A 15,831-nucleotide genomic window follows, 5' to 3' on the forward strand; every position below is an offset into this window, starting at 1 on the left:
TTGCTAGGTTACTGGTCACATGGTGATGATGTCATCTAAGGTCCTAGAGAATCACAGCTCTCACAGTACACTGGAGTGCCGGCAGGCATGGCAGCACCCCCTATGTAGCTGACAGCCTGGCACCCGGGGCAGTGGCTAGCAGGGCTCAAGAGGCAGCTGCCTTTGGCCCCCAGGAGCAACTGGGCCGGGGCAGCTGCCCCTTTTGCCCCTTGTTAAAGACGGTCCTGACCACGAGGGACGCCTCTGATGGAGACGCTGAAGCTACTATACAGTGAGTAGAACTATTTATTAATATTTTCAAGTAAATCAAGCTACATATAACCTAAAGGATCGTCATTTCTTTATAAATGGTATATTTATGTTTTATTTTGACTGCTACTGTATATGGGACATTAAGGTGAATGACCATTTAGGCTACTTTCACACTTGTAATGTCCAGCAGTATTGATCCCTTTAAAACGTAACTTTTACTCTTCGAATTATAAAAAAATACCACCGTAGTGGTTCAGCAGTGAAAAAGTGAAAAGACAGACAACAATAATAATAGATACAAAGATGTACCTGGGAGCTGGTCGTCAATACACTTATAGAGGGGTGAGTGAACACAAGGCAGCTAAGGGGAGCAGTGGGTAAAACTGTACTCTCCCTATGCTCACCCTGGCTACAACCTCAGCCCAGGGACGTCCCCTTGTGGTGGAGACTCCCTGTCCTCGTTCCTGGGCTGACTGCCCTGCGTTTACCCTCCTCTCAAAAAATAACAAAATATGCTCCCCAGGAAGCTGATGGGTGTATTAATGTGTCCCTGGTAATTGAATACTTGCAGGGCCACTGGGATGGATAAAGACCAATACAATGAAAGGGTGAATTGGATAAATGTCACCTTTAAACATACGGAACCGGGCACTGGGGCATCAAACCGGTGCGTTCCCAGGCTGGTTCCACAAAAGCCCCTACGCGTTTCCCCTATCACTAGGTTCATCAGGGGGCATTCATGGTCAGAGATACAACCATCAAAAAGATAAATCAAAGATACTTAGGATATGGTTGAGGCAACAGGACCAGAGACGCAGATGATGTTAAACATAGGACCAAGGGACCCATTTGATATGTCCCACCTGTAAGAAATAGAGATATTCTCAGTTCAGGTGCTGGATATAATACATAAATATCCCCTATATCTCCTTTAAATCATTCTATTGATTTATATTGAATAAGCTGGACATTTATACTTTCACACTTGCATTTTGGCTTTTCGTTTGTGAGATCAGTCATGGGCTCTCACAAGCGTTCCAAAACGGATCAGTTTTGTCCTAATGCATTCTGAATGGAAAAGGTTCCACTCAGAACACATCAGTTTGCCTCCGTTCAGTCTCCATTCCGCTCTGTAGGCGGACACCAAAACGCTGCCTGCAGCATTTTGCTGTCTGCTTGACGAGACTGAGCCAAACGGATCAGTCCTGGCACACAATGTAAGTCAATGGGGTCCAATCCGTTTTCTCTAACACAATCTGGCACAATAGAAGACGGATCCATCTCCCATTGACTTTCAATGGAGTTCATGACTGATCTGTCTTGGCTATGTTACAGATAATACAAATGGATCCGTTCATGACAGATGCATGCGGTTGTATTATTGTAACGGATCTGTTTTTTTCCAGATCCATGATGGATACGCCCAAAACGCGAGTGTGAAAGTAGCCTTAATCCAGCCCATGTTTTCCATCTGTAGTGGATTGTTGATATCACCTCCCCCAATTAAAAAAATCATCCTTTAAAATGATTCACGAAGATGCTCACTGCTGACCACTGAGGAAGCAGTCAGTGACTCCGAAACGCGTCTGGTGTGTAACATACAGGCAGTGAACACGAGAGCAGCTATCAATTGACTGCAGTCTTCCACATTGTTGGGATCGAACTTTTGCCTTTATATAATTAACTACCTCTGCGGAACAGGAGCAATTTATACCAACTATGCCCACGCTGGTTTCCTCACGCCAAGGTGCATGTACGCTGGCTCTCCACGGCTGATCAAAGCCACAGCTCCCAAACACATGGAAGGCCACGTAGGACGCCGGAGAAGTAAAGTCGGCTAGGGTCAGCGGCCATTCCAATACAGCTCCACCCCGGCAGCCGAGGCGGTCTATAACGGCAAGGATCGGGAACATAAACCGCCGTATAAACCATACTATGTTAATCGTCATAGAGGAGACATAATTAACACAGTTTTGATACATATATCAGTGGAACTATAAATTCTAAAAGGTGTCATAAGCGCTAAATTGGACATCTATTTACAGAGCAGACAGTAATTATCTCTGACACAGTATCTATATATATGATAGTGGAACTACAAACTTTACAAAAGGTGTCATATGTATAATATTGGACATTTATTCCTCAATCACCACTATTATCAGCCGGTTAAATATCAATTGAAGTGTTTTACTCATCGAATATCCAACCATTATAATTTTGAGATACAACCATATTTATATCTATAGTTTTGTTTGAACAATTATGGACATTTGATTTATATGGAATATACTGTAGATTTTCACTTTCATTATTATGAAGCGGCAAATTATATGATATAAGGTCACCATCAACTGATCGTTGTGACAATCATGTTATACTGATTTTTATTTTTTTGCTATAGTTGCATTCAGATAGAGTCCACATTATATGCATTTTTTATGCATTTTTCTATATTTTCTATTGGTTTTCTATTGATTTTCTATTTGTTAATTTCAGAATAAATTATTTAAGCATGATCACGTATTGGATGATTCTGTGCAACATCAGATAACTGAGTTCCCTCCAAACTATATATCTTATTATTTCATTTTCCGTGTCAATATCTCAATGTTTTTATTTAAAAACAAAACATAAAATCCTTCAGTTTTTGCACTGGCCACTCAGCCTAATAATAGGCGTTACTTTGTGATCTATACAGATGACTTTACTGCAGTTATCTCCTTATCATTACAGGCAGGATTAGAATGACAGCTCCTCTATATACAAATAACACAGGATCCATCCTTCACAATAGGAGATGGTCACATCTTATCTAGTTTCTCCTGACCTCAGTACAGGTCACAGAACATGCGTAGAAAACTGTCCCATAGAAGTCAGTGAGGTCAGGCAATATGGCAGCCCCCATAATCATGTGCAGGAAATAGCATAAAAATTATCTGCAATCATAAAACTAAAACCGATTAGAAAAAAAGAAAAGATATCTCACTATCTGTTTATAACTGGCAGAAAGGGGGAAAAAAATCTGTGACACATTTGCTTAAAGAGGACCTTTCACTACTCTACAAACGAAAAACTAACTATACCTGTGGGCAGAGCGGCGCCCAGGGGTCCCCCTGCACTTACTAGCAAGTCTGGGCGCCGCTCCGTTCGCCCGGTATAGGCTCCGGTGTCTGCGCTCCCTCTGACTGTTTTCTTGTAGGAGGCGTGTCCCTTGCTGCACTGCTGGCCAATCGCAGCGCACAGCTCATAGCCTGGCTATGAGCTGTGCGCTGCGATTGGCCAGCAGTGCAGCAAGGGACACGCCTCCTACAAGAAAACAGTCAGAGGGAGCGCAGACACCGGAGCCTATACCGGGCGAACGGAGCGGCGCCCAGACTTGCTAGTAAGTGCAGGGGGACCCCTGGGCGCCGCTCTGCCCACAGGTATAGTTAGTTTTTCGTTTGTAGAGTAGTGAAAGGTCCTCTTTAAGTGTGCTATACACATTTAGAGGCTTTTTCTGACTCATATGACAAACAGGAAGGGACGTGGATTGCCATAAAAAAGGTCATGGCTTAAGATGCACAAAAAAGAAAAAAAAAACGCCCAAATTTAGTCAAACGATTCTTGTGTAAAGTAAATCAACTTATAGGTGGTGTAAAGTTTGACTATATAGTCTATAGGTGCAACATATTTTTCATCCAGCATCAGCCACTGTGATTTGCCACAGTTTAGCTTGTCTAGACTTTGAGGGTAATTGACTATAATATTTGGAGTCAATTTTTTTGAAGTGTCAGCTGTGTAATTTTTTTTGCACCAAATCTGAAAAATGTTTCCTGCCAGTTTTTAATTTGGAGTCCTATATCTTGAAACGATGCCATAAATTTTGACGTCACCAGTGGACTGGAGTAAACTTACACCTTTTTTATGTCATTTCAAAATATTGCAAGTGATAGATATGGCTAAAAATTGAACTCTATCAGCAAAACATCTGTACAAGCATTGGCAAATACAAAATGCTGGGATTGTTGCAAACTGCAAACCATGGTAATATATCAAGTGCACTGTGTCGGAGTGATATTGCCTGTTTTGTCAATAGAGTAGACGTTAGTGCCAGTTTTATAACATATTTGAACCATTTTTATGGAAGTTTAAGCCATGCCCAGCATTTTTGCATTAACTAAGTAGCGAACAGATGTTTTGTGGGCAAAGCTACGTTTCAGCCAGATTTTGCAAAACTAGCCACATGTACTCTAATCCCCTGGTGGAGTACAAACTGATGGAGCCTTTGTAATAAACATTAGATTTTAGACTGTAACATCCATAGGTATTAAAAGGGTTGGACCATCTCAGGCATTCATGGCATATTACTAGGATGTGCCACCTATGTGACCCACTGCTATCTGCAGAATGCGACCCCTGAAGAGAACAGAAAGCAGCCATGCATGAGTGGCCACTCTCTTGGCTATTTTCGGAAGTCCCATAACAATGAATAGAGAGCATGCAATTCATGTTTAAGCCATGTACTGGGGTGGGCTCCCCAGTATCCAGCGAAGTCACAAACAAGGAAAGAAACTCCAACACCCACTTTGCCAAAACAGTGTTTTACTTTAACTTGGTAACAAACACGACTAAAAATGCTGGCAAGCTACAATAAATTTACATACACCCAGCCAGATGGCTGATACCCTTGTGTTGCACAGAGTGGCGCCCTCTGGTGGATGATGAAGGTAAAAGCGGTAATTGGTGCAGCTTATCAGATATCCGGTTTGAACTGTAATTTTAACTGTTAAGTCCTTGTAATGAACAGTTGACAATTCTTGTGGTCTGACACAGAAACACTAACTAACTAACTAGAGGCCTGGTCTCAGCATCTAGAAACTAGGTGCCAACACTGTAATGAGGTGAGTGCACGATCTTACCGACCCGGGTCTGCTCTGCATTAGCTGGTGACTGTGAATTGAACAAAGGCTTCTCTAACAAGTACTGCAGTTTATGTTGCTTTGCTCCTCGGCTCTCATCGGTGTTCCTGGAAGCAATCCTCCTTTCTCTGGACAGGGTCACGGTCTTGGACATGATCAGCTTCACTTGGCTGCAGCTCTGGTCACAGAAGGATGCTCCCACACCTAGATGTTGATGGATTCTGTCCTCAGTGTCTCTCTCAGCTTCCCTCTAAGGCTACTTTCACACTTGCGCTTTCCGCTATTGAGATCCGTTATAGGATCTCAATAGCAGAGGAAAATGTTCCCGTTTTGTCCCCATTCAATGTCAATGGGGACAAAACTGAACTGAAGGAAATGGAGTGCCACAGAATGCATTTCGTTTCATTTGGTTTCGTCCCCATCGTGGACAGAATAACGTTGCAAGCAGCGTTATTCTGTCCGAGATGTGGTGCTGAGCAAGACGGATCTGTCTCAATCTGACACAATAGAAAACAGATCCGTCCCCCATTGACTTTCAATGGAGTTCACCATGGATCCGTCTTGGCAATGTTAAAGATAATACAACCGGATCTATTGATAACGAATGCATGCCATTGTATTATCAGAATGGAAGCGTTTTTGCTGATCCATGACGGATCCAGTAAAACCGCTGGTGTGAAAGTAGCCTAAGATGGAGAATCCTTTACTTCCTTTCCAGGCTCTATAACTGCACCTCTCATGAATATGGAAATATGCAGTCTGTTAGCTGATTTTTAGGAAACAGCGGCATCTTGTAGCTAAACAGTAGAATGTCAGTCCAGATCATTTAACTTAATTTTGTTCAGACAATGAGAGCTGTTTCCCCATCTCACACATGCACATTGTGCTCTTTTTCACTTTGAGGGCCCAATTCAGGAGATAGGCACGGGTCCGAGAGGGGATACTCACACCTATCTGACACTGATGGCATATTCTAGTGATATGACATCAATGTCTGAGATAGTCCAACTGCTTTGAATGCAACAAATATAGCAATGGCATTTTTCTAATTTGTCCCCAATTTGTCTTCAAATCAAGCATATGCTCCAAAACATTGCAAAAAGTTGCATTTTAATATATTACCCCTTAAATGTTGCAAACATGCCCCATGCTCCATCGTCAAAAATTGATAAAAACACCACACTTTTCTGGTGCAATTACCTCCTAGTTTTACACTGTATAAGGCCTCATGCACACGACCGTTGTGTGAATCCGTGGCCGTTGTGCCGTTTTCCGTTTTTTTTTTCGCAGACCCATTGACTTTCAATGGGTCCGTGGAAAAATCGGAAAATGCACCGTTTGGCAGCCGCATCCGTGATCCGTTTTTCCTGGCCGTGAAAAAAATAGGACCTGTCCTATTTTTTTCACGGCCAACGGTTCACGGACCCATTCAAGTTAATGGGTCCGTGAAAAAACACGGATGCACACAAGATTGTCATCCTCGTCCGTGATCCGTGTCCGTTTTTTCCTATCATTTCAATGGCAAACTTGACTTAGATTTTTTTTTCATTTTTCATGTCCGTGGATCCTCCAAAAATCAAGGAAGACCCACGGACGAAAAAACGGTCACGGATCACGGACCTACGGACCCCGTTTTTGCGTACCTTAAAAAAAAACGGTCGTGTGCATGAGGCCTAAGGCTACTTTCACACTAGCGTTCTGCTGTCCGCTCGTGAGCTCCGTTTGAAGGAGCTCACGAGCGGAGCAGAACGCTTCCGTCCAGCCCTGATGCAGTCTGAATGGATGCGGATCCGCTCAGACTGCATCAGTCTGGCGGCGTTCAGCCTCCGCTCCGCTCGCCTCCGCACGGACAGGCGGACAGCTGAACGCTGGCCGTGCGGAGGCGTGCGGATCCATCCAGACTTACAATGTAAGTCAATGGGAACGGATCCGCTTGAAGATGACACCATATGGCTCAATCTTCAAGCGGATCCGTCCCCCATTGACTTTACATTGAAAGTCTGAACGGATCCGCTCAGGCTACTTTCGCACTTAGAAATTTTTCTAAGTTACTAATGCAGACGGATCCGTACTGAACGGAGCCTCCATCTGCATTAATATGATCGGCTCCGTTCAGAACGGATCCGATCAAACGCAAGTGTGAAAGTAGCCTAAGGCTCCTTTCACACTAGCGTTCGTCGGTCCGCTCGTGAGCTCCGTTTGAAGGGGCTCACGAGCGGACCCGAACGCTTCCGTCCAGCCCTGATGCAGTCTGAATGGATGCGGATCCGCTCAGACTGCATCAGTCTGGCGGCGTTCAGCCTCCGTTCCGCTCGCCTCCGCACGGACAGGCGGACAGCTGAACGCTGCTTGCAGCGTTCGGGTGTCCGCCTGGCCGTGCGGAGGCGTGCGGATCCGTCCAGACTTACAATGTAAGTCAATGGGGACGGATCCGTTTGAAGATGCCACAATATGGCTCAATCTTCAAGCGGATCCGTCCCCCATTGACTTTACATTGAACGTCTGGACGGATCCGTTAAGGCTAATTTCACACTTAGCTTTTTTTTGCTAATATAATGCAGACGGATCCGTTCTGAACGGAGCCTCCGTCTGCATTATTATGAGCGGATCCGTTCAGAACGGATCCGATCGAACGCTAGTGTGAAAGTAGCCTAAGACAGTATTAGTAAATTCTCAATGTGTGAGTCCAGAGTGTTTAGCTCATAGAGCATTGCCTAAACTTTATACAATGGTACGGCTGTAACAGGGTTAACACACATGCTTTATGAGACATGTTATCTAAACTAAATGCAATTAAATGCGTTAAGCAATTGCTTTTCAATGGCTTTTGTTTCTAGATAACACGATGAGTTAAGCAATTTGAGTTAAGAGTGTATGTGTGTTACCCCTGCTACACCTGTATGTAGAGTTTGCTGACTCTCTCTGACAGCAAGTCTTGAAAATGGTGGGAAATTGAAACTTTAAGTACATTAGAAACTTGTAGAACTTTTTATTTATTTATAGTAATTAAGCTTTATTCACATTATTTAATAATAATTAGATTGCACATTTTTTTTATATACAAAATTTAGATTTTTTTTTAAAGGGACATTGAGGAGTTCACTTTCCTATTGCAGTCACTGGCAACTTGCTGTGACCTGCATTCTGTGTGAAACCGTTTCGCTTCGCAGACCTGTCTGCACCCTTCTGTCCTCTCCTTCCCATCACGTCTTGAACACTGAAGATTTAGGAGTTTAAACCTCATGTCAAGAAGCTAGGGCTGCTTCTCACTGGCTGCATGATACTTTCCCACACTGTGCCCCTGCTTGGTTCTCAGTATCAACGTAACAAAACTTGTTCCCAAACCTCAACAAGGACAGGAGCTATGATGCTAAGCATAAGGGGGTAAAGGTCATACTGGCTGAAATGGCGAAATGTAATACGAGATTCATTATTGTTATTGCTCTGCTGTAATATATGGCATTATTAATCCATCACATCGTGTATTATATAGTGAAGAAATGTTTTACTATATTATTATTCTATTCAGCCCTTTAAGTTACAATTGTCATGACGAGGGACACAAGAAGTAGCGATTTGAAGGTAGAAAAGAAATCCAGCGAGTTGCAAATAAAAATTAATCCTTTATTATGATAAATTGCATAAAAAACGCACTTCCCCGCTGTCATCTGACTAGTTTGACCAACAAGCGGTCTTAATCATGGACCATTTTTTATGCGATTTATCACAATAAAGGACTGATTTTTATGTACATCACGCAGCATTCCATTTCTGCCTTCAAATCACTTATTGCTAAGGACATGAACAAGCCTTGAATGCATGCAGTGATCTGTTTGATGACTCCATAATCTGGTGCTGGATTAAATTTTCTCTATACAACATAACAAGTAGCCTTGGGACCCCAAAGCAAGACTCGGATTAATGCCCCGCTACACCATGACCTTCTTTAGCAGCAAGTTCAGAACATGAAAAGCTTTTGATTATGTTTATTTCTCTATAATGTGCAGTAATAACGCACACAGTGATGTCACAGTAGTAAAATAATGTGCACAAAGAAGTGACAGCACAGGGTTAACACGTACAGTGATGTCACACAACAGAGATAATACAAACCATGATATAGCAAAGAATAACAACAAAAAAAACATAATGCATTTGTGTCACTTGATCCAAACAGTAATACTGCTGAGAAGGCTTAAAGGGGTTGTGTCACTTCAGCAGGTGGCATTTATCATGTAGAGAAAGTTAATACAAGGCACTTACTAATGTATTGTGATTGTCCATATTGTTTCCTTTGCTGGCTGGATAAATTTTTCCGTCACATTATACACTGTTCATTTCCATGGTTACGACTAATGCATCAGCAGTGTACAGAGAATAACCCCTTTAGGGCTCATGCACACAAACGTATTTTCTTTCTGTGTCCGTTCCGTTTTTTTGAGGGGGGACCGTAAGCGGAAGCATTCATTTCAATGGGTCAGCAAAAAAAAAAGAGGTTACTCCATGTGCATTCCGTTTCCGTATGTCCATTCCACAAAATAATAGAACATGTCATATTATCATCCGCATTACGGATAAGGATAGGACGGTTCTATTAGGGGCCAATACGGAATGCACACGGACGTCATCCTTATTTTTTGCAGATCTGTTTTTGTGGACTGCAAAATACATACGGTCGTGTGCCTGAGCCCTTAATTCAGACCCTGGACTACACACATACGGTAAAGTAATTCACCCTGATTAATCTTCCTTTATCTATGGACAAGGCTTAAAGGCTTTGGGCTCTGTTAAATTTTAAATCTTTTTTCTTTATAAATAACTTGTATTGTGGGCTAAAATCATTTTTGTACTAGTTTTCTGTTACAAATGTTGCGCCAATTGGCTTCTGGAGCTTGCATCTGTTAAATTACCTAGCAAGCTGCGGAATGCTGTTTATGGGTAAATCTGTTATACCGACTGTCTGATGGCTTGATCTCCAGTCAATCTCTCTCCTCTCCTGAACAATCTTCACGGCAGATTTTTGACCAAATCAAGTTCAACTGATGGCATCCCGTAGCTTTCTATGTTTTGAAGTTAAAAACAAGATAACACTTTAAGAATGATCTCAAGGTGTCCAGAACCTTTAGGTACATGGAAATTCAGATTCAAGGATATGGTGTTAAAGCATGGGAATGATAAGTGAAGCTATTCACAGTGCATGTAGCTCAGAAGCAGTTATTCCATTGAGCATTAGGAAATTGACAACCTAACCCGTCTAAAGGCCCCTTTAAACACAATGCCCCAAAGTAGAGGCCACCACGTAAACAACTGCAATGTAATTCGCAGGATGTAGATACAGTTTGTGAGGATTTGCTCTGGTAGGCAGGGTAAGCGGGCGCAGTACAGAGGCAAAACAAGTTCGCAAATCAAAATGTCAGTGTTTATTCACACAAAAGGCAAAAGAAAAAACAACTCATAACAATCTTGGTGTTAATTCACACAATGAAAAGTCCATAGAACAGACCCGTCACCTTGCTAGCCGTTTTATCCCCGACAGTCCACAGCAGGCTTTGGGGGCCTGTTTCCGGGCATACAGCCCTCATGCAGCTCTGAACCCTCCAGCACAGCACCCTGCTTCAGATCCCAAGACAGAGACTCACATTCTGAGCCCAGCTGCCTATTTAAAGGGATTCTGTCACCAGGATTTACCCCGCAGAGATATCCATATGTGCCCATCAGTCTCCTTGTTTTGTATTAAATGATCCCACTCTTAGTGCTCTGTGGGTCTTTTATTCGTCAAAAAAGCAATTTTATTGCCATGTAAATTACCTTGATAAGGAGCCCAAGGGGTTGTCCCACGAACCGTTGGAGCCCGGCCACACCCATCGTTCCAGAGACCAGCAACGCCTACCAGTTAATTTATTCACTGCACTTGCCTTGACGCTCTGTGTAATAAACCTTCATAGAAAAACTTCCAGCACGAAGTAGGTATAAAAGATTGCTTCGTCTTTATTCCTTAGCACTCGTGGCAATAAAAGTGCAGTGAACAAAACCTCCCGATACCTCCCGTCAGATAGACATGTTTCGAACCATAAGGTTCTTACTCATGATCTGATGACTAACTGAGTTTGAGTACCTTTATGGAGATCCACCCCAATCAGGTGCATAGGAAAGGGGAAGAGGGCGAGAGGAGACGAAGGAAAAACACACCGGTTAAAGAAGGTGGAAAACCAAAAGCGCTCGAAACTAAAACAATCCCCACGTTCAACATATATATATATAAAATCACCATCACATAATAATCTCGAGTGCAATTAAAATCAAAGTTAGAGAACATACACAAAGAAAACAACATTGTAAATGTATTGAACAATAAAATAACAACCAGACTGGAAATTATATAAACCGCATCAAACTGGAAATTATATAAACCGCACAATGTGTATGTAGTTCAATGAGATAACTTGCCAAACATGAAAAAGAGGGAAAAACTGCACGAGGGGGGAAAGCATGAGGAAAAATCTCTCATGCATATTTTATTTGATCCCCACACCCGAACAAACAACTACTATATAAATATAAATACACTGCCTGTCCAAAAAAAAGTCGCCTCCAAAAAAAAAGCCCTTAGCTTTGATTACGGTACACATTTGCTGTGGCATTATTTCGATAAGCTTCTGCAATGTCGCAAGATTTATTTCCATCCAGTGTTCAGTGTTCCCTCTAAGCCTTGGCAGCTGCTGAGCGGGGTCGGCTCAGAGCTGGGCACAGCGCCATCAAAGGTGGGCGCTAGGAAAACCTAAGATAAGTGTCACATCAAAGAGCATACAGTGTAACCTCTGCACCATGCCGTACAATACAGTGTAACCTCTGCACCATGCCGTACAATACAGTGTAACCGCTGCACCATGCCGTACAATACAGTGTAACCGCTGCACCATGCCGTACAATATATAGTATAGTTCATACACAGTGCCGTACAATATACAGTATAGTTCATGCACCATGCTGTACAATATACAATATAACCCCAAAACCATGCAATATGATGTACGTTATAATCCATACACCATGCCGTACAATATACAGTATAGTTCATGAAGAAAAGAGAGAAAATCCAGCTCTTGATAGCAGGGAATACTTTATTCACAGCGGTATTAAAACTTCCACATACGCAGGGCAGTCAAATCTATGCATTTCGGACATTTACATGCTGGTCCTTAATCATGATAATGAACAGTATAGTTCATACACCGTGCTGCACAATATAATCCATACACCATGACGTATAATATACATTATAATTCATACACCATGCCGTACAATATACACAATAATCCCCCAGTGTAGGTGGTATACTGTATATTGTACGGCATGGTATCTGAACTATACTGTATATTGTACGGCACGGTGTATGAACTATACTGTATATTGTACGGCACGGTGTATGAACTATACTGTATATTGTACGGCACAGTGTATGAACTATACTGTATATTGTACGGCATGGTATCTGAACTATACTGTATATTGTACGGCACGGTGTATGAACTATACTGTATATTGTACGGCACAGTGTATGAACTATACTGTATATTGTACGGCACAGTGTATGAACTATACTGTATATTGTACGGCACGGTGTATGAACTATACTGTATATTGTACGGCACGGTACAGGGATTATAATGTACAGTATACTGTACAGCAAATGACAATATAACCCCTGTGCCATGCTGTACAATAAACAGTATAACCCCTACACGGTGTCCCTACACTGCACCTCTCTGTATATATTTCATTATTTTGCCCCTCTCTCCATCTCTGTATATATTCCATGATAATGAAGGATTTGCTGCCAGTGGGCCTGCCCTCATATGGCCGGCGTGGGCTCCCTTTTCTGAATTCAAGTGCGGCGTGCCCCCCCCCCTCCCTATGAAGCCGGTGTGTGTGTGTGTGCATACATAAATAAATAAAAATACCTTCTCTGCTCCACTCATCTGTCAGGACAATCCCGTCATACCCTCTCCGGCGCCGCGCCATTCAGTCATCCCGCCATTCGGTCATCCCGCGTGATCCTGCGAGACCTGTGACCTCAGTGCCGAGTCTCGCACTGTCACAGCTGGTGGCGCAGGCGCAGCACCGAAGAGGGTATGGGTTACTTAATGTGCGCACTGGGCCGGTAGCGCAGCCGGCCAATCGCACTGTAGGCGTCATAAAAATAAATTGCACAGAGAGGCCCCGAGCCCCTTACATAAAGTCCGGGCAGCAGCAGTGAGCGGGCCAGCAGAGGTGCTGAGCGGAGGCATAAAGGAAGCTGCGCGGCCGCGCGCCCGCGCAGCTTACAGGGAACACTGCCAGTGTTGCATAAATTTTTCACCAAGGTCTTGCATTGATGATGGTAGAGTCTGACTGCTGCACAAAGCCTTCTACAGCACATCCCAAAGATTCTCAATGGGGTTAAGGTCTGGACTCTGTGGTGGCCAATCCATGTGTGAAAATGATGTCTCATGCTCCCTGAACCCCTCTTTCACAATTTGAGCCCGATGAATCCTGGCATTGTCATCTTGGAATATGCCTGTGCCATCAGGGAAGAAAAAATCCATTGATGGAATAACCTGGTAGTTCAGTATGTTCAGGTAGTCACCTGACCTCATTCTTGGAGCACGTACTGTTGCTGAACCTAGACCTGACCAACTGCAGCAACCCCAGATCATAGCGCTGCCCCCACAGGCTTGCACAGTAGGCACTAGGCATGATGGGTGCATCACTTCATCTGCCTCTCTTCTTACCCTGATGCACCCATCACTCTGGAACAGGGTAAATCTGGACTCATCAGACCACATGACCTTCTTCCATTGCTCCAGAGTCCAATCTTTATGCTCCCTAGCAAATTGAAGCCTTTTTTTCTGGTTTGCCTCACTGATTAGTGGTTTTCTTACGGCTACACAGCTGTTCAATCCCAATCCCTTGAGTTCCCTTTGCATTGTGGGTGTGGAAATGCTCTTACTTTCACTATTAAACATAGCCCTGAGTTCTACTGTTGTTTTTCTTTGATTTGATTTCACCAAACGTTTAAGTGATCGCAGATCATGATAATTCAGGATTCTTTTCCCGCCACATTTCTTCCTCGAATACGATGGGTCCCCACTATCCTTTGAGTTTTTAATAATGCGTTGGACAGTTCTTAACCCAATTTTTGTAGTTTCTGCAATCTCCTTAGATGTTTTCTCTGCTTGATGCATGCCAATGATTTGAACCTTCTGTAACATCCCAGAGTTATGTTACTAAACTTTTTTAGCCCGCTTCAACCCGTTAAGTGTGATTATCTTGTCATCTTGTATAATTTAACATCACATCCTTCATTATGTGCATTTTCTAGGCATGTTTCATGTATTTGCTGTAGCTTTCCATGTACACCAGCAAGTGGCAGCAATGTTTAGCAGGACCTTAGTCAGTTTAGTGTTTCTAGACTGGAATAGTTTATTCCAGTTTAGCTCCCCCCTCTTTGAGGAGGTGTGGAAGGTTCCCACATCCTGCCTCATGGGGAGGAAAGGAAGTTAGTGTCCCAGCCACCCCAGCTTGGGGAAGGTTGTGCAAGTAGGAGCTCCCAGAAATAGGGACCCCAAACCAGGATCTCGTCTCGGTTGAGACCAAAGATCACCATTCCCAGTCTGAGCCCTTCAGCCTCAACTGGTGACCAGCAAGCAGCACCTCCAGTCCTCCAGGAAGAGCCATTCCCTGTGAGCATAACTGTGAGTACTTATCCATAGACCAGGAGAAGCCAAATTTCTCCTCAGCTAGTCAGGCCCACACCAAGCAGAAGATAGACAGAGCAGAAGACAGATTCCTGCCATATTCTCCAGGCATATTATAGAAGCAGAAGAGATATTGAACCCTGCCATACATTGCCAAATATCTGCCGGGACTTAAAGACTATTGCTGTAATTCATATGGATTAATGCTGCCTTCAGTAAAGACAAGTTGAATTACATTTCAAGTCTGGATCTCATTTACTGCTACCAAGTTCCTCAATTACTCCTACTAGCAACACTCATTTATTGCAAGTGAGCCAGGATCCAGGAGTCCAGCCGTACCAAGGTAGGAGACACCGTTGACACTATACCTACTACTACACAGAGACATTATACTACCACTCTGGCATTCCTAACCTGGTACGTGAGTTGCAACACCTTAAAGGGCCCTGAGACTGTACCCTGCGCACGCTGCAATTGGCGTCACGAACAAAAACTATAGACTATTATACACATATCCGGACCCACTGCATATTTTGGCGTCCGCCTAATCGTACCATGCCCCGGCTCATTGCACTTCTCAAACAGACTAAGCAACTCATTGCACCATTTGGGGTTAAATAACTTATTGCTAGCTGAAAGATAATCACCCATGCAGTTATTATCCAATAGGAGGCTCGTAACTATTTGCTTAGTTAAATCCAGGTGGCGACCTTTTTTGGGGACAGGCAGTGTATATTCCACAGCATCAATAAAAGTGCATTCTGGTGTGAGCCTGAAAATCCAATAGGCTTCTCACAAGAGGATTTTCTTTTTAATATCACCACCTCTTGCAGGGGACATGACCTTCTCAATGGCAAATGTACATAAACTCAGGGGCGTAGCGTGGGGGGAAGCCAGGGGGCCATTGCCCCGGGCGCCAAATTGTAGGGGGCGCCAGGCAG

The sequence above is a fragment of the Bufo gargarizans genome, chromosome 3 (genome assembly GCF_014858855.1).
Source record: "Bufo gargarizans isolate SCDJY-AF-19 chromosome 3, ASM1485885v1, whole genome shotgun sequence".
Lineage (NCBI taxonomy): Eukaryota > Metazoa > Chordata > Amphibia > Anura > Bufonidae > Bufo > Bufo gargarizans.